The 25,214-nt window shown below is 43.7% G+C and overlaps 1 protein-coding gene across 2 annotated transcripts in view; it reads left to right on the forward strand.

Annotated features, from left to right (window-relative positions):
• KIAA1958 (KIAA1958 ortholog) overlaps positions 1-25,214 on the forward strand; it is a 112,380-nt gene that overhangs the window by 8,514 nt on the left and 78,652 nt on the right. The window contains exons 3-4 of one of the 2 annotated variants that reach the window (XM_074953527.1): positions 5,876-6,009; positions 19,981-20,163. The exons of the other annotated variant lie outside the window; for it this stretch is intronic. The gene's annotated coding sequence lies outside the window, so the exon portion shown is untranslated. The remainder of the gene's footprint in view (positions 1-5,875; positions 6,010-19,980; positions 20,164-25,214) is intronic. 2 annotated transcript variants of the gene reach the window in all.

The following is a 25,214-nucleotide window of genomic DNA, read 5'->3' on the forward strand; positions in this document are numbered from 1 at the left end:
GGGAGAGCGCTTGGGGGTCGATTTATCGTGTCTACACTAGATGCGATAAATCGACCCCCACTGGATCGATCGCTGCCTGCCGATCCGACGGGTCGTATAGACATTCCCTTAGTCTCTTGCTAATACATGAGAAATAGCATTGAAACTGATTAGATACAGTGTGAAAAAGCCAACCTGATTACTCAGTTTTGTCCAAACTGAGTCAAAGAAACGAAGTATTCAAGCAGCATAAATAGTGAAAATTAAATAGTTATTAAAACTAGGAGAATTTTAAATGATCTCAGGAATTGTATTTCCAAAGGAGTGTGATTTAGTGGGTAGAGTAGCTAACTATGGCTCAAGAGTCTGAATTGTATAAGTGATTTTGCCAGTGACTTGCGTGTGACCTTGGACAAGACACTTAATGTATGTCCTCAGTGCAGAGTAAACTCTGGTTACCCACACTCAAGTTGCTCCTCGCAAGTTAGCCTAGCTCACGTGAGAGTGGCGACACTGAAAAACAACACTCAAGTTGCTGTGTCTGTGGCTTGCACTGTATGCTTTCATGTGTGGTACTAAGGGTGCAACTACACTTTGAGCTCAGGTGTGGTTGCCAGCTGGAGGAGACATACTCGGGTGAGCTCAGACCAAGCTAGCATGCTAAAATTAGATGGGTAGCCACGGGGGTGCACATGGCGGAGGGGCTAGCTGCCCAAGTACGTACCTAGGGTCTCCGAGGGAACCCTCCTCTGGGCAGTTAGCTCCTCCTCCTGCTCATGCCACAGTGGCTAGACCTCTATTTTTATTGCACTAGCTCACTCAAATCTAGCACAGGTATGTCTCCTTGAGCTGGAAATTACATCTCCAGCTCAAAGTGTAGGTGTACCCTAAGGCTTTTGGGGTTGCACTGCAGTAAGCTGAGCTGCTCTATGAATTCTTTCCCTTTCTGGGCACATGGAGGAAATTGTGAGACAGCGTTGGAGGACTAGCAGGACCTGAGTGGAGCTAGTCTGTATCCACACTGCAGGGTTGCTAACAGCTTATGAGATGTGCTAACTCCAGTTTTAACCTATATCAGGGTAATCAATTGTTTTTTTGCCAAGGTCCAAATTTCTTGGTCAGGGTATAGTCAAGGTCCAGACTCCAGAGAAAATTAATACAAAAATAATAATAAGGATACTAATAAGTAAAAGATGTCATGGTCTGTTCAAAAGCGTCTGGTGGTCTGGATTTGGCCTCAGTTCACCTGTTGACTGCCCCGGTATATCCTTTGACAGGCCAGCCAACTTGAATTAAAAGCACCAATGCACTTGGGTTAAGACCTTTTGTATAGGACAGGACCCAACTTAAAGGCAAACTCTAGTTAGCGTTACAGGGATGACAAGCTCCAACTATCTGACCCTAGCTGTAAAACAGAATAGCCCTTGTCTGTTTCTCAGGGATATTGTGAGGAGTAATCCATTAATGTCTGTAAAGTGCTTGGAGTTCTGTGGAAGAGCAGTGCTATAGAAGTGCAGAGGAAATTAATTTTTATAATGTAACTTCTTTTAACCTAACTATGTCCCTTTAATAAATGGAAACAGAGGTGCTGGGCTGGGAAGCCAAAAGTGGCTGTAAAAGTTATGGGAAAGCACAACATTATTTTGCTGAAAATTATTTATACTCCTGTTCTTTAAATCCTTTGCTATTGCAACAGATATATAAATAGCATGTCTGCATTTGTGTTCTCTGCCTGCTCTCTCATTGGTGGCTTGGGTTGTTTTTTCTTGGACATGTCTTCAGCTTTATCCTTCTCATATATACCACTGATACTAGCCCCCCTCCAAAGATGGTCTCCGGGGGCCAATTCAGGAAAGTATGTAGGCAGTGGTTAAGTCCATCCTTATTCAGAACAGTACTTAAGCACATGTTTAAAGCTAACCACATGTGCAAAGTTAACCATGCTAAAGTGATGTCTATGGGACTTAAGAATGTGCTTAAGTGCTGTTCTGAATAGGGAGGTTTAGATGAAATGACTATAAGCTAGGTGCATAGATAGTCTCACCTTTGGTCAGAGTGTAAGTGTGGAAAATTTCAGCCCAAAAGGCAAATGTTTTGGGATGAAATGTGAAAAAAGTGAAATTTTGGGATGAAATGTGAAATTGGTACTCTTTTATAACCTTACCTATAGCAGTTGTAGCCTGTACCTGCTTTACATCTTGGCATCTTTTCCCCATAGATCTTCCAAGTTTTCACTGGATTTAATTTATTTGCACTAACAGTTTGAAGGGATACTATTTAACTCTTTGTTCTAATTTCATATTGCCCCAGTATAAAATGCACTTGCACGCCGTGTGCTTCCTCATGCTGGTCTGAAATTTAACATACAGACTGGATTTGAAAAATTCCACTTGAACTTGTGCAGTTTTAGAGACAGCTATGAGGTGTCCATGACATGGAATGATTCTGTGCTGTAGCCAGACACTTTTCTGTAGACTTCCTTTACGCTCACTTTGCTGAAATGGGTAATGTCACTGTAACTGGACAGGAATTTGAATTGGACTTATTATAGGGTAAAATGGAAGGTGACCCAGCTTTTCCCCATAGAGCCAAACCCTGGGTCTGCCTATGCTAGAGTGGGAAGGTGTAAATTCCAGCTTGAGGAGACATGTCAGCACTAGCTCTGATTGAGCGAGTGCACTAAAAATAGAAATGTAGCCATAGAGGCAGGGATTAGCTGCCCTGAGTATGATCCCATCTGAGTATGGCTAGCTGTCCCAAATATGATCCCCTCCTGCCACTTGTGCTCTCATGGCTACGCTTCTATTTTAATGCGCTAGCTTGATCTGAGCTAGTGTGGGTGAGTCTCCTCCATCTGGAATTTACACCTTCCATGTAGACATGTCTGATGTCAGTGTAGACATGTCTGATGGAGCTAGAGGCTGCCACAAGTTGCTTCCCTACCAATGGTTGGCTGCCTGAAATGAAGCTGGCTCCATTCATTGGCATCTAATGTAATCTTTTGCCACAAGGAGAGACAGCTCAATAGCATGAGAAGCATCAGTGCCTAGTGGACTGAGCACAAGGGGCTCTTCTGTTTTAATTCCAGCTCTGACACTTACTTCCTTTGTGGCATTGGTCAAATCACTTATGTTTTGTGACTTAATTTCCTTATCTGTAAAATGGAGATGATGATGATTATAATGCACACTTATTATACCCACCCAACAGGGATTTTGTGTTGGTGAATCAGATAACGTTTCCAAAATGCAATATAAAAATTAGTTTTGCCAACACATGAAGACTGGGGAAGACATGGGAGAGAGACGTGAAAACAGAAGTGGCAGAAAAATGGCACTCTGGAGCAAAGAACACGTAAAATAGAAGGGGGATAGACAATGTAATTGGTACACTTTTTCTTTCAAGAGACCTGCATGCAAGTTTGTCCCAGGATGGTAGAGAAATATGTTAGTGAAAATTAGCTGACACACCTCTAATCAGGAACTTTTCATAGTTGTTACACGCAGTGTGTTTTTTTGGATCCAGGACTGACTATTGACCATTCTATACCTCAGACCTGTATGTTTTGGGGGCAGTGGAATTCTAAATTTGGTGGTGGAAGGCAAGAAGCAAAATGGGGGAGAAAACATTTCTTTGCACACTTATATTACATAGTTCTGATTGATTGCTGTTGAACTCGCTTGAATGCAAGTAATTTTACCAGGTGACCTGTATTCAGCGTAGGGAAATACGGTCACCCTAAGTACAGCAGAATCTCCTCAGATTTCTCTTATCTGCATAGGGCATGAATGTCTTTAACGTCTTCTTTTGACTTTATATGGCAGCTTTACATGAACAAAATCTCCCATTTGAAACTTTTGAGGTTTATCCTCTGGCTTACAATCTGCATCCTGTTTGTATTTCTCTTGTTTGTTCTTAACACATTCATGAATAGTTTCATTGGAAGGTTTGGTTGAAAAAGGAGAACATGTAAGCCCTTGACAGGTAGTAAGTTGTGCATTGGCCTTGCGTCCTCTTACACAGTTCAGAGGATGATACTCTTGTTGTTGAGTGTGTAGTGGTCCAGTAAGCAAACGGTGTTTTGCGTAAAGCTTTCCATGGTTTGTTCATTCTCTTGACTAGACCATTGGCTCTCAATGGTATAAAGAAATGGTTTGTGCTCGACACCATTGTTATTGAGGTAGTGTTGCTTTTCAGCAAAGGTCAATTGCATTCCATTGTCCGATACCAATTCCTTGGGAAATCCTTCTTGAGTGAAGACCAATGACAGGAACTTTATCATTAATTCAGTGGTAACCTTTACAGTGAATGTAATTTCCTACCACTTTGAATGATCATCTACCATTACTATGACAAACCTTTGCATAACAGACTGATCTTCTTCAAATGATCCCATTATATCGAGAACCGTTTTCTTTCATGGACAATTGGGATTGTCAACTGGTGTGAGAGGGATACTGAAGGTTTTCCGTGACTTATAACTACTTGCACAAGCCATGCAATTCTTTATTATTTCCTCAACCTGCTTGTCCACCCCTGGCCATTAGAAGTCTTGTCACAGTTGTCTTTCAGTTAGACTCCTCCTTAGATGTCCTTCTTGTGCCAGGTGGATCAATCATTCTCTCAGATGTGTAGGCACAACAAAATGGCCATTTCTCAAAATGCATTCATTTACAAGGGACAGGTCTTGTGATACGTGTCTATATGGTTGCAAGTGTTCTGGCATCCTCATCTTATAAGGCCACCCATCGACTATATAAGGCTTTAGGTCCTGAAGTACTTTGTCTTCTCTCATGGCTGTTGCTCACTCTGATTCTGTGATCACTCCTTGAGTTGCAGCAGAGATTTGTGCAAAGACAGTCTCTTCATCATTGTTCACAATTGCACCCTCATGATAAGGTATGGGCAGGCCAAGCAGACAATCTTCAGTGGTATTCCTGGCACCTGCAAGATACTGTCTGGAAATCTAAGTCCATTACTTTGGTGGCCCATTTGGCAATTCTTGGTGCTGCTAATCCAGAGCCTAGTGTGGTAAAGAAAACTGAAAGAGGTTTGTGATCAGATCTTAAGATAAATCTCCTATCCCACGGGTAGGTTCTGAACGTTCTTACTGCCCAGAAACATGCCAGAGCTTCTTTCTCAATGACAGAATAGGAATTTTCTGGATGAGTCAGGGTTCTGGAGGCAAATGCAATAGTGACTTCTTGTCCATTTTTTAGCTGAGTTAAGACAGCAGCATACTCTCAAGCATCTGTTGTGACAATTGTGTGCTTCTCAGAATCAAAAGGGCTAAGAGCTGGGCTGGTGGAAATTGCATGTTTTATCTCATTAAAGCTGTTCTTGCACACTTCATCTCATTCAATCCTCACATCCTTTTTAGGTGATGACTCAAAGGAACTACTTTTATAGTAAATTGCTGTAAAAACATAGAATAGCATTCACACAATCCCAAGAAGGATTGAAATTAGTCCTTGTTGTCAGGCTCTGGTGAATCATGAATGGCTTTCACTAGGTCTTCTTTTGGTTGTATGCCATTCTGAGAGAATGTGTGTACTAGATATGTCAGATTGTACAGAATTGCCATTTCTTGTTGCTCTTGGTAAGTCCTTGTGGCCAAAGCTTTTCTAGAACCTATTTTAGGATGACATCATGTTTGGATACATCTTTGTCATACACTAGAATGACAAGGTGGGTGAGGTAATATCCAGCTTTTCTTTTCTTGGTCTGAGGAAGCTCGAAAGCTTGTCTCTTGCACCAACAGAAGTTGGACCAATAACAGATATTACCTCACCCACCTTGTCTCTCTAATATCCTGGGACCAACAGAGCTACAACAACACTGCATATAAACTAGAATGTCATCTTGAAAGTAAGTAACGCCCCTTGTCTCTCCAAAGATCCCATGCATCATTCTCTGGAATACGGATGCTGCAGAGACTAACCCAAATGGCATCCACTTGAATTGGAACAAACCTTCTGGAGTGATGAAAGCTGTGTACTTGCGGGATTCTTCCATTAAGGTGATCTGGAGGTAAGCGGTGGATCAATCAAGGGTTGTAAAGACTCTTGCCTCCTTCAAGGTGAGCAGCATTTTGTTGATGTTGGGTAGAGGATGACAATCCACAACACGTTGGAGTTTAGCACGCTAAAGTCCACACACATGCAGATAGCACGATTAGCCTTCCTGGCAACAATGTCAAGAGAAACCCATTCTGATGAATCAACTGGTTCAATGATCTCTGCTTTGCATAGTTTCAGAATCTCCTCTTTGAGTGGTTGTCTCAATGCAATTGGTATGTTTCGCACTTTATGCTATACAGGCACCACTTTGTTTTTTAGCTGGATCTTGTGCTTTGAACTTTTTTGTAACACCTGTGGTATCGGTGAAAACTTCTGGAAAGTTGGAGACAATTCCTGTTTATAGCCTATCCTCAGTTTGCAGGACAGGTTCTGTACTATTCAGATCTAATATCATCTGAAGATCCCTTTGATTCTTTCCTAAACTAGAAATTGCCTTTTGGACTACATAGATTTCCCCTCGGGTATTATGGCTTTTGTACTTGAGAGCAGCTGCAAAAAAGACCATTGATGGGGTTGGGAGATACCCAGGGTATGATGTTCTTGTCTGGAGGATACAACTCAGTTGGGAGCTGGAAAATAGCACAGTTTAGAGGTGGCTGGGAATTATAGTGTAAGCAGAACCAGAATCCACTAATGTCCTCCTCTCAGGGCCATTGACTCACACTTGGTGGTGTGGTGATCTCCTCTCACATTCCAAACACCATCAGGATTCAGTTCACCATCATCCTCATGAGTGAAGACTCCAGATACAACACTGCTGGCAGACTTACAGATTTTTGCAAAATGTCCTTTTTTGTTGCAGTTCTTCCATACTGATTTCTTGGCAGGGCATCCTTGAAAGTCTGCCTTATGACCTGTGCACTGCATCTGTAGCTTTGGTAGCAATGTGGTGTGTGGGAGGCAATGTGGATGTAGACTTGGGAACATTGTAGGTTGCAGTCTTGTACTGGACTGCATTAATCTCTGCAGGCTGGAAGACATCTGGTGTCATGGAAAGTGACTTAGAACAATGGATGGCACTTTCCATTCATCAGGTGGTTTCTCCAAGGTAAGTCCTTTTGTCATGAGGAGTCATTCACAAATCTGAAAACTGGTTGTCCTCATGACAATTTGATTTCTGATCATTTCATCTGGGAAACTGGCAAATTCACAGATTGCACTCGGCACACATAATATAGCTACGTAGTGGTTGATGGCATCTGTGCATTGGAATAGAATTTGGAGTGTTTGGCAACAGCATTTAATAGAGAAATAAAATAACCATCCGGCCTCGGAAAGCAGCACCATACAGATCTTGCCATATCTTATGGCAAGTCAGTAATGGGAGGCAGATGCTTGAAGATTCACTGCCCTTCAGGACCAAGGCAATGGAAAAGTAAGGCTTTCCACTTTTCTGGAGTGTAAGTAGAAGGTTTTATAGCAAGCGTACAGTTGCTGACGTAACACTTCTGTGGGAAGTTGTTCCCGTGGGAGTAGAGCAGGGGTGGGCAAACTTTCTTGGCCTGAGGGCCGCATCGGGTTTCTGAAATTGAATGGAGAGCCGGTTAGGGGAGGCTGTGCCTCCCCAAACAGCCAGGCATGGCCCGTCCCCCGCCCCCTACCCGACACCCCCTGCTTCTCACCCCCTGACAGCCCCCCGGGGACCCCTGCCCCATCCCCCCACCCTGCTGCTCTGGGTCCCCTGACCACCCCCGGACCTCCCACCCCAACTGCCCCCCCTGCTGCCCCATCCAACCCCCGCTCTGTCCTGACTGCCCCCCTGGGACCCCTGCCCCATCCAACCACCCCTTCTCCCTGACCGCCCCTGGACCCCTCGCCCCTAACTGCCCCCCCACCCATCCAACCCCCCTTCTCCTTCCTGACTGCCCCCTCCAGGACCCCTGCCCCCATTCAACCCCCTGTTCCCCACCTCTGACTGCCCCGACCCCTATCCACGCCCCTGACCACCCCCCAAACTCCCCTGCCCTCACTGCCTGGAGCACCGGAGGCTGGCAGCGTGGCTGCCCAGGACAGGCAGCTGCGCCACACAGAGCACCAGGACAGGCCAGGCTCTGCAGCCCCGCCGCCCAGAGCATTGCGCTGGCAGCGAGGTGAAACTGCGGGGGAGGGAAGACAGCAGGGGAGGGGCCAGGGGCTAGCCTTCCGGGCCAGGAGCTCAGGGGCCAGGCAGGATGGTTCTGCGGGCTGGATGTGGCCCATGGGCCGTAGTTTGCCCACCTCTGGAGTAGAGGATCACCTGGAGCAGGCATGAAGAACAGTGAAGGCGGAACTTCTGCTACAGTAATAAGTGTGGAAGCAAGTTGGGGTACTCAGAACTGCAGAGGAACGTGCTGGCTGGGAAAAGGGAGCCCTATATAGGCATGGCCCCTTTAAATTTCTCTTCTCAGCAAGCAGTATTTGCAGATAGCAGCAACTTTAGACCTGTGGAGTTTTCCTGGGCGCAGCAACAGGAGATCACAGCAACAGGAATCATGAGGCACTTGGTTAAGTTGGATTTCTGTTTCTCTGTGGTTCTTTTGTGCTTGTTGCCAGTTAGTTCTGTACCTGAATCCCTTTTGAGGAAGACTTGGGAAGCTTTGTAATAGCAAAGGGCAAAGTTTATTCTCCCCTCACTCTTTCACAGAGCTCACATTCTTTCTTTCCTTCTCCTCTCTCTCCTCCTCCTTCCCCAATGCATCCTGGGAATTCTTCTGTCAACCTAGCTACCACCTCTTAGCCCTGGTCTACACTGTGTGTGGGCGTGGGTGGGATCAATCTAAGCTACGCAACTTCAGCTACGTGAATAACGTCGCTGAAGTTGACGTAGTTAGACGGACTTTCCGTGGTGTCTTCACTGCGGTGAGTCGACTGCTGCTGCTCCCCTGCTGACTCTGCCTGCGCCTCTTGCGGTGCTGGAGTACAGGAGTCGACGGGAGAGCGCTCGGGGGTCGATTTATTGTGTCTAGACTAGACGCGATAAATCGACCCCTGCTGGATCGATCGCTGCCCACCGATCCGGCGGGTAGTGTAGACGTACCCTGGGTGAGGTGAATTACTTTCATCAACAGGAAAATGCCTCCCTTTGGCATAGGTAGTGTCTACTGAAGCTGCAGCACTGCAGCTGTACTGTTTGTCGTGGTTTAAGTGTGGACATGCTCTACGTTGCTGGATGAATTCTTCCATCAGCCTGGCTGCTTCCTCTCGAGGGAGTGAATTTACTTCAGTGACGGAAGAACCTCTTCTATCCCAGTAGCAAGTGTCTACACTATAGCCTTACAGCTGCATAGCTGCAGTGCCACCGCTGTGCCATTGTGGTGCTTGTAGTGTAGACAGACCCTAACTCTCCATGTAGACACCGTTATGGCGTGCCAAAAGTCGCAGAGGGCAGCAAGCTAGTGTGCTGTAGATTCACTTGGCTCGCCACACATTAACTCGCTGCACAGCCAAGCCTTCAGTGTCAATTAACTTAATACAGGCTCTGGTGACAAATTCAACTCTAAGACTGACAGACACAAATTCAAACATGCTAGAACCTCATGCAGCTCTCTCATTTAATTGTATAAAAATATTGGTAATTTTTTATTCTGCCAGACCCCCCCCCCCCATTCACACAACTTCCCTTCATGGAGTAATAGTCCTAAGAATTTTATTAATGGTACATTTTCAGATTTTACTACCTTTTGAAATTTATACTATGCATTTAATAACATATGTATATGGTGTTGGATATATTTTGGGGATATCGATTTAACAACCAAACAGGGTGGTTAAAGTTTTGTTGAACGGGTTGTGTAAATCTATTGGGATGATAATGACAGACTAAAGATTATATGCCTGTGGGGAACTGGCTGGATACCTTAGCTTTATGAATATTGACATTCCTGATTTCCAGTGTAAAAGCACTTCTTAGATGTATTCTGTATATTCTTTTGTTTTCCCTCCCATCTCTACCCCATAAATCAGTTTCACTGACTTAGCTGTCAATGCACTATGGGTTCAATCCTACATTGTGCTGAGCACGCTGGCTCCAATCCAGCAAAGCACTTAAGGACATGCTTAACTTTAAGTGTGTGAGTAGTCCTACTGAAGTCAGTAGTGTGTATGTGGTAGAACTGGTCAAACAATATTAGTGAACAATGTTACCAGGGAATTATTTTTCCTGTCAATTGCCAAATAATCTGGGAATATATACACTTTCATTCATTTTTCTCTTTACTCCTGTGTCTAATTAATCTGTTCTGAAATGCAGAGCACTCTGATCATGCTCTGGGGGAGTCAGGCAGGCCTTGGGAGTGGTGCAGTCACAAAAAGCTATTGGACACACACAGAATAGACTTGACTTTGCAGTTCTTTTGAAATGCGGGAATATTCATTACGTTGAGCCTTGCAATGAAGCTGCTATACATGATAGTAGAGCATTGTTGGAATATAGAAACAGACAATTTTGTATGGAAGATGGTTATTCAACGGGGCATTAATTTACAAGAAACATTCCACACTTTAATTGAGCACTTTTAAATACACTGCATCTGCTTTAATAGACTGCTCTCACTGTATGCATATGTACAATCTCAAAGATGGATAAAAATTGTTTCAGTCTATCTGGAAACCAAGGAGAAATAGCAGCTTAGAGCCATATAGCTATGCATTATTAAACATTGGAAATTTTTGTTTTTGTGTAAACATCCAATGCTTCCCTGTTGGCTAGTTAACCCCATAAAGCTAAGTGACCTGGTTTTCAATCAGACACTGAAAACTATTTTTCTCATGTATACTGTCCTCCTAGCTACTAATTAAATTGTGCTGCTTTGTTAGATTAGCTCTTGGTTTTTACAGGCCATTTAACTCTTGAAAAAGTATTTAAATAGGGTAGTACAATGAGGATTAAAATGAGAGAAATAAAAACCAGGTATGATTGCTGATTGTTTGCTGATTGATTGTTACAAATTCTACCAGAGTTCTTTGCTTTCTATTTATTTAAAAAATGTAAAATGTTTTATAAGGACACAGAACTTGTCCTACTGGATCAGCCAATTTATTCATCTACTCAGGCTCCCTGCCTGAAGCAGAAGCCAACACCCAATGCTTCAGTGGAAACTTCTCTCCTCACTCTAGTATTTTGCCTATGGCCAAATCTCGATGCTAGTTCCCTGCCCATGTATCCGAACTGGGCACTGGGTAGATGTACAGGGCAAGCCGACTTATTATTTAGATTTGTGGAGGTTTGGCTATGGATTTTATTATGTTAGTATTAATTATTGTTATTGCCGTGCCTTTATGTGCATTAAAAAGTTGCAAAGGTGAATACAGCACTTATACGAGAAAAATCTAGCTGCACCATGTCTTTGAGTAGCCTGTAAAATGTGTAATTTCCGCAGGTTGACAGTGTTGTTCACTGCTTATAGCAGGGTTTTCTTTTATTTGTTCTGAATGTGCTAAACTCTTGTTCTTGTGTTGTGGGGCAGAGTGAGTTGCAGGGCTGATGTATTTTCACTGTTCTATTTAACACTTTGACCACTTTAGTCAAATCCTCTCTAAATCTTCTAGGCTAAATAGCCATAGGGTTTTGCCATTCCTCTAACCATCTTTGTTCCTGCCCTTTGGGTCTCTTTAGTTTCCTAGGTATCTCTTTAAAGCAAATATTGTGGGGTTTTTTTTGTTGTTTTTGTTTAAGTATAACTTTCCATTCTCATGACGTGAGATGCATCTTAGCTCAATTTAATATGATTATATTTCCTACTTCTTTCTTTTAGTGCCTTTTCTTAACTTCTGATGTGCACTGAGCAGAGGCTTCATTGAGCCTATCTAAGTTAGCCCTCCAGACTTTTTCTGTAGAGGATCCTGCATGTTGAGATGACCAACTTGCATTCCTCCTCCAAGTCATTAATCAGTATGGAGCCAATCATATGTGAGAGCATGAAGGGGGCCATTTAGTAGTGAGTCACGTGCCTCCTGTGCGGAAAGGGGCGTCAGCTCTCTCTGCAGCAGAGATCCTCTTTGTCCCTAGGCCTATTGAAGAGGGAAGGGGCTTGTGGCACATGCACCATCCTAACTCCAATGCTATAGAGAATTTCCCCATACAGGGAATACAGTCCTAGCCTGTATTAACTTTCTATGCCCTTCCCCACTCCCAGTAAGGGAATGACCTCTGAGGAGAGTGCCTGGGCAGCCTCGAGATGTGTGGGGAAGCCCTGGCAGTACAGAGAGCACAGGGCTTCCATGTGGATGAAACTGGCTTCCTGCTGTTCCTCCAGAATTTGTGGAAATTATGGGCCAGCCCTATGGTAGTGGGGATGTGGGTGGGGGAGGAGGAAACTCTGCTCCATGATACAATGGTTGGGGAGAAATCTTTTGAGAGAGACCTTGTGAGATGAGTGCTTGGGGTCTAAATACCCAATACCATCCCAATACCATCCAGGGACTTTCTACTATTAACGTGCACATGCCTCCCAATGCTGAGGAGGAGTTGCTCACCTTTACCCTTTGGGTCTGTCTGTGATAACCATGCCATAAAACCATGCACTAGGAGCTTCCACATTCTTACATGGCTCTTTATCTGCTACTGTTATGGATGGGAAAACATGATTGTGGAACTGCGTTTTAGCCTAGGTTAAGCTCGGGTCTGTAATGCACTTCTAGAAATGTTTTCTCCATGCACCCTGGACATAAGAGTTAGAACTCACTCACTCCTAACTAGTGGAGAGCATCATATGCTAGCATTGTCCTTCTTATAATGTGGACAGGTCCTCTGTTCCCATCACTTAAATAATTTTAATTCATAAAGTTGAACCTTTTCTGTATGGTTATTTATTTTCCTTCATAATATTTTATAAGGTATCTTCTTAAAAGCTAAAAGACCAAGTGGCTAACCCGCATCCATTTTATCCACCTTTAGCTACGTTTATTAACTGTTTCTAAGAACTCATTAGAGACTAACAACTTTCCCTTTCACAAGCCACACAGGTTAGACCTTATCAGGTTATATTTGTTCAAGTGTTTCACTATTCTGTCCTTAATTACCCTCTCAGTCAGTGGAATAATATACCGCATATTTGAAAGCTAATATGTGTATATCACTTTCTCTGTGTTTACAGTTATACTGTAAGGCGTTTAGTAGGATGTCAGCATAAGATTTCTGCTGATATGACATCTTATATGAACAACGACGACTTGTTTTGGTAGGTTTCTGGGGATTGACAAAAGAAAACAACCTTACAATTTTTCACATGGCTTGACCCACTCGGTTGTTTAGTGGAAAGTATTTGAGTAGGCGGCAAATGAAATTGCTTTTACATTTTCAAGACACATAAGATAGAAAATAGAAAAGACAGCACTAGATAAACGTGCTGCATATATAATAATATTACTGCCAAGGAAATTTAATTCAGTCTTCAGTGATGGGTTTGGGCAGATGTGTTGCACTGAGTTAGAGATAAGGTAATGCATGTGGTGCGGTCTCAAGTAACTAGGAACGGAATGAAATTGATATTTTGCATTAGTCGTGTATTATTTATTGTATCTGATATAAGCGTACAGCAGATACCTGATACTGCCACCATCTGCATGATATCGGATACTCCCTGGCTATATGGCAGGGAGGAATGGGGGCTATTTTAACTTCCTGCAATAGCTGATGCAGATAAAATTAAATTGACTTAAAAACTTCTACTGTTGGGTTAGTGCATGTTTGGATCAGCTATTGTTTCGCTGAGAAATGCTATAATTTAAAATCAGCGTTTCTACTTGGAGTTAAAAAGTTAGTCCCTAGTAAACACAGTGCTGTCCTTCAGGGGTTGGTGGTATTAAAAAAATCAGCAATTATGATTAACCCTACAATAACAAACCAGAATTCATGTACGAAGAAAGGAGGAAAATATCTGCAAGAAGACGTTTCAATTTCAGGCTATTTTTGAAGTTATGATAAACTGGGAAGGGGGAGAGATTTTAACAGTTAAGATATATACTTTGACTGTATCCTGTGAATCGATAAATGTCAATCATATCCTTAGAGGGATGATGAGAGAAGACAGAAATCGTAACTCATGAAACAGCAGGGAAGTTCTCAAACTCTTCAGGAGACAATAAGTTAATGTTAGAGGTTGTGACTTAGTAAAGACATCCTTACAGGCACATGCTTCCCGGCTTTATCTAATGGTGGTGTGGGCCTAAAATTCCAGAGAGCATACCTCAAAAGCACAAACAGAAGTGGGCATTTGAAGAAAGAGCTACTGCACCTGGACTTAAATCTCTCTTGTGCGCAAAAAAAAAAAAAAAAAAAAAATGGAAGCAGATTCTCGTAATCAAAATACTAGCATTTCCTGCTAAATTATTTAAGGCATAATTATCTAGCTAGGTTCTTACATGTCTTCCATCATTTATAGTATAGGCATGCATCACATATATTAATGTGTTTGTCCTCACAATACTCTTTGTGGCACAGAAATATTTCCCCTATTTTATAGGTGGGGACCAGAGGCACAGAGAGACAAAGTGACTTGCCCAAAGTCAAACATGGCAGAGTGGGGAATTGGATCCTGGTTTCGCAACTGCAAGGCAAGCACTGTAACCAAGAGACTGCCCTTCCTTTCTACCTGTCAGATGATAAGTACTGTAGGATAACAGAAGGAATCTAGGTGGTTCTGTAACGTGGTTTTCTAGACCTGTGCAATCCCTTCCAAGTTCACACATTCTGAAATGTGAAAATGTTTGCATTTTAATAAATGTTTTTCCTGTGGCCGAGTCTCACTGTTGAATGCAAAGGCAAAGCCAGGTTTGACATGCTAGTTTTCTGATTCACTGATGGAACAGAACTCTGATTCAAGGAAAAGAGATTTCCCCTTGTAAAACTGGGCTAGAATTATTACATGAACCAAAATATAAATTAATAATGAGATGGTTCCCTATAAATGGGGAATTGCAGAAGGGGCAATGTTATAGGCCAGTCAGACAGACATGAAGGTGAGAGAAAATGAGTTTCCTCTAGCTCTTCCACCTGGATCAGAGAGCACAACTAAATTGCATCTGATCTCTGTAATTACCAGAAAATGACTTCTGAAGAGCTAGGCTGACACTCCCAATCACGTGGGATAGGCCCAGCCAATGACAGACACAGGAAAAATATATGTGACTTGTCCCATGTGATCTATTGCAGTCAGCCAGGCTCAAATTCAAAATGCATGACATACTGTAGCTCTGCTGAAACCTGTGCATCTCCAGATGGAGCAAAAAAGTTTGGAAAAAACTTCTACAAACGGTTCAGGCTGATTTTCAGGTCAAGCCTGTCAATCCATCATGAGGGAGGCTCCAGTGACGACAACAAAAGGTGAGAAACCTTAAACCAACTGCCAAGAACCAAGCGGTACAAAAATATAACAAAAACATTTTATGTGAACAACTGAACGGCGGTGCCCTGGCTGTCTAGTGGCAACTTGTCATGTGTGAATCCACACTCCTTCCCTGGTGCTTAGGAAAGCTAGGAGTGTTGTGGAAGCAGAACACACAGCAGACAGGACAAAGAGAGTAACCTCAAATACCTCATTAGCGACGCTTTCTGGTGAAAGTATGGAGCAGCATTCACAGACTCCTGGGGGCCGTGCACAGCTGTTTCTTTGGAGAAGAGGTCTCTAGGAAGCTACACCTTTAAGACGAAGGGGTATGTGTAGTGGTTTTGGGGCAAAACCAGAGGAAAACATGACACATCAAGTTGGAGAGAAGGAAGAGAAAGGGATTAATTTTAAATGCATGGGACACACTCGTATATTACGTTGAGGCGGACCATACAGTAACCCTGCCTTTGTGAAGGAAGGAAAATGGTTAAATTAGAGTACACGCCCTATTTTACCCTTACTTGCCTAGCATGTCCATCAGGGACTCTACTGAACAAGTAGGGATGAAGTGGGCTGAGAGAATGTTGCAGGCAGTTGTGGGTTGACAGGTTCTGAGGATGTGGAACTGGCTGCTAGGAGTGAAAATCCAGACCCTGTCGTGGTGCCAGATTATTCCCCATAGTTAAGGCTATGTGTATGTCTTGGAGGTCACGGAAGTCACAGAATCCATGGCTTCCAGAGACCTCCGTGACCTTCTCTGCTTCAGCCCCAGGGGCTGCAGGACTCTGGAGCTGACAGCCAGTGCGGCCCTGGCAGGGTTCCAGTGAGAGGCAACAGCAGCGACAGGAGGCCCCCTGCAAAACTCCAGCGACAGGTGACAGATTCCTGAGGGGGCCCTCCTCAGGGGTGCAGCGACGGGCAACAGCCTCGTGCAGGGATGGGGATGCCTCGGGCGAGCGGCTGGGGGAGTCCCATTTTCTCTTTGGGAAATATGGTCGCCCTGCAGCTCCCAGCCGCCGTGGGCAGAGGGGGAACCCCACAGCTCCCAGCCAAGACGGTGGCGGGGGAAACCATGGAGCCACAACAGCAAAAGTCACAGACAGGTAACGGCTTCCGGGAATTTTTGTTTATTGCCCATGACCTGTCCATGACTTTTACTAAAAATAACGGTGACAAAATCTTAGCCTTACCCATAGTGAATGGAGAAATTCAGCTAGAAACTATCATAAAGGGTAATCCTTATTTTGTGTGATAAGGCATCTTTGATAAATTCTGCAAGCATTACAAAGGTCGTCCTAAGTATGTCTATGTGCACACAGCTCACATTCTACTGTATGAAGTGAGTAGTACTGGCAAGTCCAGTTCATGTTTTGAGCCAAATTCTATCCTGACTTACAGTCTGTGCCATCATTCAAATGATGTGATGTGCAGAATTGGTTATGATGGGCTATAAATTAACACAGAATTTGGCCCAGTGTGTAGTAGGTGTTGCAAGGGCTCTCATTGCCAGGGAAGCAAGTGTGACTAAATAAGCAAATCTATTGTACGCCACTCAAAAATGTTACATCTGTATGCTCACATGGGAGCTTCCACTGATGTGAGGCTCACTTATGCCATGCATGGCATGAAACTAAGCGACTGAGCTGCAGATCTCTGTGGACCACCAGTTACTCTCTTAAGGAGAAATCCTGTCTCTCTTCCTCCATGGGTGTGGAGGAACCTTTGGCAATGGAACCAATATGGTTCCGCTGTGACTGTGTGGGGCTTGAGTTGTGCACCACCTGTGTGTCATGAGACCCCATCTGCAGGACTTTGAGTGACCTTACACTGGGAGAACTGGAGGAGGGGCCAAAGTTTCCACTAACCTCCCTCCTCCCTTCACCCCTGGGGGACTGTTAGGACCAGAGCAGCCTCAGCACAGTGGCTCCAGTCTCACTATGGTCTGTGATGGGCAGTTCCTTCCTTTTTGCGCCTTTAACCACCCCCAGGTTAGAGTAAAGGACTCTACGATTTTTTACAAAAAGAAGGATGGGTGCCCTTGTGATTAAAGCATTGGACTGGGACAGAGGCGATCTGGTTTCATTCCTGCCTCTGCCACAGGTCTTCTGTGTCATCTTGGGCAAGTCACTTAATCTTTCCGTGCCTTCCCCATCCGTGAGTAGGAATGATAAAATCAATAATACTTTGAAGCACTCAGACACTGTGGGGAAGGGGACCATAGAGGTACTTAGAAATTCTCAGTAGGCATGAGCATCACTAAAAGCTGATTAATGAATTTTGACGTTAGACAGGATTCTGATTTTTGTCGGTGTGCTAATTGTTGAAATGTTCTCTAACTTTTTTCCATATGCTTTATATGTATTTAGTCATATATAGAGTGTGCAAAGAAAAATCTTACAACTAAGACAAATGATCCCATCCTCTGTCTTCATTGAAAAGAGCTGAGCACATGGCATCAACATTGTTTTCTCGATTGATGTAATTTATTAAATTTGGGGCCTTTTTGCTAACATTCCTTCCTTAATTTTGATTTGCCTGACTTTTTTTCAGTTTGTAGTACAGCCTTAATTTGTGACTTCAGTTTCTACAGGTTGAACCTCTCTAGTCCGACACCCTCGGGACCTGACCGGTGCCGAACCAGAGAATTTGCTGAACCACGGGAGGTCAATGCAGAGTGCCAGCAGGTCCCAATAGGCGTGGAAAGTAGGGGTGCAGGGGATGTTCCAGCACCCCCAGGCTTTGTGCCCAGTGCGGGCTCCGATGCCTGCCCCAGGTCCCAGCTACCGGCCCCTTGCATGGGGTCCCAGCCGCCGGCCCCAGGTTCTCCCCTTCCCTCCCGGGGCTTAAAAGCCGCGAATCAGCTGTTCGCAGCGCTCTGGAAGCGCTGGGAGGGAGGAGGAAGAGTTGGTAAGTGCAGGGCTGCTGGTGCGAGAGAGGCATGGGGGGCAGAGGGGAGAGCTTGGTGCCAGTGGATACTGTGCACCCGCTAATTTTTCCCCGTGGGTGCTCCAGTGCCTATGCCTGACCACGGATGTTCCTGGACCAGGGAGTGCCGGATTACAGAGGTTCAAACTGTATTAAATTCCTTGGCAAGAGGAAACAATTGGATTGGTATTTAAGCATGTAAATTGCACAGTAATAAAAAAACCAAATTGACACGCTCGTTTAGCCCAGCACCTAAAGCTGCACATCTGAGATGTGACTGTGATTTGTGGTTGCACAGCTTTCCTTTGGCAAGCAGGCAGGTTCTGTGTTTGTTCTGAATTACGTGGGCAAGGAAGACAAGGTGGGTCCTTCTAAATTGGTTCAATAAAAGATATTACCTCACCCACCTTGTCTCTCTAATTTTCTGGGACCGACACAGCTTCAACAACACTGCGCACATCAGATAAGGAAGTCCATTTTAAAAGTCACCATGTGATTGTAACCGGATAGCAGTTTGTCAACATGATACTCCACTCTGTGAATGTGAAACTGGGGGTCCATATGACTTGATAGCATCTCATTCCACCAGGTTGACCTAAAAAACAACAACAAAAAAACCTTGGTGGGATTAAATTAGGGATTAGCAAAGCTTGCTTTTCCTGCTGTAACCTTATCTCGTGCTTTTGGATCTGGACTCCATCTGTTAAATTACAACTCCAACCTCTGGCCAGCAGTAGCTCTGACTGTGCTGGACTCACGGACAATGGGCCAAATTTTCTGCTGGTGTAAATGGGTGCTGCTCCACTAATTTCAGTGGAGTCCAGGAGTTCCAGGGGAAGGCAGACAAGAGTGGTCTTTGAGACTGTGAGATTCTATCGCATCCTCACCTTTGGGACAATGTCCAAAATAATGCTGTTTGCCAGAAAATGTTTGCCCCAAACACTCCTTTTACCTCCCCCCATTTATTTGTTTTGCATATTGAAGACACTGAAAACCAACATCTAGACGTCTTGTCTATGTTTTTGTTTGTTGAGCATGCTGTTCTTAGCGATGAAGTTTTTAACTTGCACAGCTGTGTGGCAGAGAGAGGGTCTTTCTAACTGTCATTATTGCTATCTAGCATCTTTTAAAAGTAATCAGACAAGAGTTTTTAATTTGTTGCCTTTTTGATTTTGGCAGAATTAATCTTCAGCTCAACAGTTATTCTAAACACAAGCCTTATAAAATGCTCTACGTGGCTTTATTTTCGTATGTGTCCATTTTAGAACTATTTCTCAGACAGTGTGTTCCAATCTGGCACCTATTAAGCAGGCTAAATTTCCATTGACTTCAGTGGGAGGGGTGCTTGCTTTGCAGACTTCAGAATGAGGCTCCAGCGTAGTATGTCATGGCCAAGGTGTGGCTCTAAATCAGATTTTTAACATGGTTTGCTTCACCATGTTAGGCCAAACTAAAGTGGGTCATAACCTGGACCACAACAGAATTTAAGCCCAGCAAACCTCATAGTCTAAGAAACTATGCTGGGGACAGAATGGTCTAACTACTTGTTGGGGAGTGTGAAATGAAAGTACCCTCCAACAGAGTATGAATGATCAATTGCAAGATATTCAGAGAATTGTTTGACCCTGAAATATGTAGAAAGGGCCACATGGGCAGTGAAACGGTTGATCTGATTCTAATTTCCCTTACAGACATGTAAATCAGGAGAAGCTTCATGGAAATCAGTGGAGTTTTACTGCAGGAAAACAAGTGAGAGTGATACCGAAGAGAGATCCACTTTCTTCATGTTGGGAATGCAGAACACTGCATGGCTGAGTTAGCTCATCATGGTTTGCCGAAAGCTCTGAGTTTTACAGGGATCTATCTGGTGGATGGTAAAAACCTCTCCCTACATTTGTGTCATTTTAGCAAGAGTGATTGAGAATGGGTTTTTCAACAGTGTAAGAATAAGACACAGAAACAGCTCTCAGAGATCAGATTCCACTTTGGGACCAAAAACCAGGACCCAAACTGTCTGAGGAAAAAATAGTTTGAATGCAAAATGAATATCTACCAGAGATCGATCAATATGCAAAATCAATATCTACCAGAGATAGAAAATCCAGCATGGGAGTGATTACTCCTCCGTACCAAAAACACACTGGGGTTAACACTGGCCAAAAACTGAGCAGCAATGGCCGGGAAAGGGACAAGGCCGCTCATTCCCACTTCAGCCTGCATTAGCACGGCTCTATAGGAACCCCCAACAGGACTTCAGTTTGTTTTCTCCCTCCCCAACCTTTTTGGAAGCCCTGAGAGGAGCAAATGGGGTACTAAGAAGTGCCCTTCTTTAGTAGAATGCCCCCTGAAGTGCAATAGGCCGGACTGGCACATAGAAATGTGCCATGTATGTCCCTGTGCCAGCATTAGTGAGTCTGGCCCCATGTTTGAACACTTCTACAGAAAGAATTTTAATAATTTTAGGCATAATCTATTTTATCCCTTAATTTAAAGTTTAGGACTTTCAAGGCTGATGATGAGGTTAGTGCTTTCTCTATGAGGGAAATAAGTAAAGAGTTATTAATGGAATATAAAAGACAGTGGCATGGTGTGATTTAAAAGTATTTTTTATCCATTAGGCCTTGATTACAGTATGTTACCCAATATTTCTAACTGGCTTTAAATTTGGATGCAAATTTTTTCATATCCTGGCTCATCTCTAGGAGAGCTTTCATGTTACTATTTTTTCATATAACTTCAAAGTCTTGTCTAGGAACTATTTTAGGGACTTAACTGCATATGATCTATTATGCACAGTTGCATACCAGCTTGTTCAAAGATTAGTCTTCTGTCTATTTCTAGTATTTTTGCAAGTCTGTACTCTTTTGCAATTTTTAAAGAATCTTTTCCAGCTTGGCATTTGAAAGAGAGAGCCTTGTATGTAAACTAGAGAGCATGACCTGCATGGTTCTGCTAGTATTCTAAAATTCCTGACCATTATTCATAATCTGCAAGGTTTAAAAGACAGCTTAGAATGTCACTTTTATTGAGAACTGAGTCTTTACAAATTCTCTTGCTCGGCTCAAAATCATCTGTGAATAAAAATATAACAATAGCTATTTAAAAAAATCTAAATTCTGGTGTAGAGCAGTTTCCTCCTCATGCAGAAAAGTTGTGAGTTCCTGCAATAGTTTTCATTTTCTGTAAAAGATTAACTCTATATTTAGTGTAATAGCTGCTAAATTGCAGTCTGTGACCATTCTGATGACACTTAAGCTGAGCCAGCGGTGTAGCCCGGACGGGACACTTGGATGGGCCCTGATTTCAGGTGGGTGGTCAATGCTGGGGAGGGGGAGGCAAGAGGGATGGGGAAAAAGGGATCAGGGCTAGCTGGACAGGGTGAGGTGAGGCAGCCTTGCAGGAGGCGATGGACACTCTGGTCAAGACCGCCTCCGGCCCCAGGCGCGCAGCCAGGGAGTGGGGTCAGGGACTCATCCTTCTCCGCCCACCCGGCTCTCCAGATGGGGAGCAGGGTCGGGGCACAGGGGTTTACCCCACTCCACCTGCCCGGCATTCCAGCTGGGGAGTGGGCAAGCCCCCGTGCCCCGACCCTGCTCCCTGGCAGGAGCATGGGGCAGGCAGAGCAGGGCAAGTGCTAGGGCTGGAGCAGAGCCTGGGCTGGGGGTGGGGCCTGGATGCTAAGTGCGTGGGCTGCGGCCCACCTGTGCCTACGCCCCTGAGCTGAACATTTGTCTATATTAAGAAAATTTACACTGGTTACCCTTGTGCCAATTTCCTTATTGTAGACAATTGCATTGTAGTCAGAGAAATCCTACAAGTCAAAAAGACACAAACCAACACTGAAAAAGTAAAATTTCTCTGGACAAAATGGTGCTCTCACTTATGCATGAGTGACTGCACTGGCTTTGCATACTTCAGATAGCCTAGTAAAAGAACTAACAGCATCAGCGTTCCATAGTATTTTGTGTGTATATCGATAATAGCATTCTTTTACATTTTCACAGACTGAGTATGGACTTTCTCTTTAGAGGCAAGTGTTCTGGAAAAAAGAAAGAGAAGAGAAACATCTCACTTTCAGGCTCTGAATTTGATCCCTATTATTACATTCACATGAAACTAGAGATGACATACACTGATGATTGTGGACTCAGAAAATTGTAAAATTTTAAAATCTTTCAAGTCTGTCACATTTTCATCATTTGGGGATGGCCATTAAGCACAGGCTATGGCAAACTTTGACAGTTTTGATACAGTAAACAGATAACATGTGACTTTATGTTCAGATCACACTGAAAAATTGTATAAAAAAGAGACCATTCAGGAGCAGATTAAAAAGAAAGGTTTGGTCCACAAAACCCCTTTTTGCTAGCTACATTTTTTAGAATGTTTAAGATATTAAATTTATTTGCAACATACTGTTCAGTGATGATTTTACAGATCACATTATCTTCATCTAAAATGCCCATAGGGTGAACTTGGAACTAGTGAAAATGAAAGATTAATAGGAATGATTTGAGGTTACCACAGAGTTTTTTACCCACCTTGGCAACATGCCTCCATGCTGACATACAACACCATTGCTATTTCAGTCCTGACGCTCCCTTGCCTGTGACTGTCAGCTGCATTATACTATATGTTGGTTTCTCCATTGTATTTGCAAAAACCCAAGCTATTTTATGCAGGGTTGATAACCGTCTGTCAGAGATGATGCTGGCCTTGAACCGGCTGACTGAGTCCCATCAACGAAACCTGTAAGATTATTATACAGAGGTTTTATCCAAACATTCACTCGGCTGCCTTTGATATGTCTGATAGAGTTGCCAGATCTTTAGCATCCGGAGTGCTGTTAGAGTATGTCTACACAGCAGCTGGGAGGGTGTTTCCCAGCCTGGGTAGAAAGATACATGCTAGCTCTGCTTGAGTTAGTGCACTAAAAATAACAGTGCAGTCATCACAGCACGAGAGGCAGCATGGGCTGGCTGCCTGAGTACAACCCTGCTCAGCCCTCTGGGTATGTACTCAAGCAAATACCCTGAGCTGCCACCAATGTTGTCTCGGTCACACTGCCATTTTTAGGTGCTAGCTCAAACATGTTGACCCGAGCTGGGAATTGCACCTCCCTTCTGTTGTGTGGATGCACCCCTTCTTTAGATGAGGCAGTGTAGCCTTTAACATATGTTTGCTGATCAAGTTGCAGTCTAGGTGGGAAAGCTTTTGTCAACCAGTTTTTCCCTTCTGCCTCTTTCAAAACTTCCTGGCTTTTCGTTCTCTGCATGTGTCATGACAAGCTCCCATGCTCTGGTAATGCTTGCATGTCTCAAACTCATAGACTTTAAGGCCAGAAGGGACCATCACGATCATCTAATCTGACCTCCTGCACGTTGCAGGCCACAGAACCTCTCCCACCACTCCCACTGCCTAACCTCTGGCTGAGTTACTGAAGTCCTCAAATCATGACTTAAAGACTTCAAGTTACAGAGAATCCACCATTTACACTAGTTTAAACCTGCAAGTGATCTTTGCCCCATGCTGCAGAGGAAGGCGAAACACTTTCTTCCCCCTGGGTGTCTGCCAATCTGACCCAGGGGGAAATTTCTTCCCGACTCTGAATATGGCGATCAGTTAGACCCTGTGCATGTAGGCGAGACCCACCAGCCATACACCTGGGAAGGAATTCTCTGTAGTAACTCAGAGCCCTCCCCATCTAGGGTCCTATCACCGGCCATTGGAGATATTTGCTGCTAGCAGTCACAGGTTGGCTAACATGCCATTGTAGGCAGTCTTCTCATATAATCCCCTCCATAAATTTTTCAAGCTCAGTCTTGAAGCCAGTTAGGTATTTTTGCCCCCACTGCTCCCCTTGGAAGGCTATTGCAGAACTTCACTCTGATGGTTAGAAACCTTCACCTAAATGCAAGCCTGAACTTGTTGATGGCCAATTTATATCCATTTGTTCTTGTATCCACACTGACACTTAACTTAAATAATTCCTCTCCCTCTCTGGTATTTATCCCTCTGATGTATTTATAGAGAGCAATCATATCTCTACTCAGCCTTCTTTTGGTTAAGCTAAACAAGCCAAGCTCTTTGAGTCTCCTCTCATAAGGCAGGTTTTCCATTTCTCGGATCATCCTAGTAGCCCTTCTCTGCACCTGTTCCAGTTTGAATTCATCTTCCTTAAACATGGATACCAGAATTGCACACAGTATTCTAGATGAGGTCTCACCAGTGCCTTGTATAATGGTACTAACACTTCCCTGTCTCTACTGGAAATACCTCACCTGTTGCATCACACGACTGCATTAGTCTTTTTCACAGTCACATCATTGGAGTTCATAGTCCTCCTGTGATCAACCAATACGCCCAGGTCTTTCTCCTACTCTGTCACTTCCAATTGATGTCCCCAGTGTACAGCAAAGCTCCTTGTTGTTGGTCCCTAAATGCATGACCTTGTGCTTTGCTCTATTAAATTTCATCACATTTCTATTACTCCAGTTTTCAAGGTCATCCAGATCTTCTAGTATGATATTCCAGTCCTCCTCCATACTGGCAATACCTCCCAATTTTGTGTCATCTGCAAATTTTATTAGCACGCTTTTTGTGCATGGACCATTAATAAAAATGTTAAATAAGATTGGTCCCAAGACCGATCCCTGAGGAACTCCACTAGTAACCTCTCTCAAGCCTGACAGCTCACCTTTCTGCTTGACCTGTTGTAGTTTCCCCTTTGACCAGTTCCTTATGCACCTTTCAATTCTCAGATTAATCCCCATCTTCTCCAATTCAACTAATAATTTCCCATTTGGAACTGTATCAAATGCCTTACTGTAGTCCAGCTAGATTAGATCTACTGCATTTCTTTTGTCTAAAAAATCAGTTATTTTCTCTTTCAATTGGTCAGTTCTTTCCTTGATCTTTCTCTAGT

Source organism: Natator depressus, chromosome 5 (genome assembly GCF_965152275.1).
Source record: "Natator depressus isolate rNatDep1 chromosome 5, rNatDep2.hap1, whole genome shotgun sequence".
Lineage (NCBI taxonomy): Eukaryota > Metazoa > Chordata > Testudines > Cheloniidae > Natator > Natator depressus.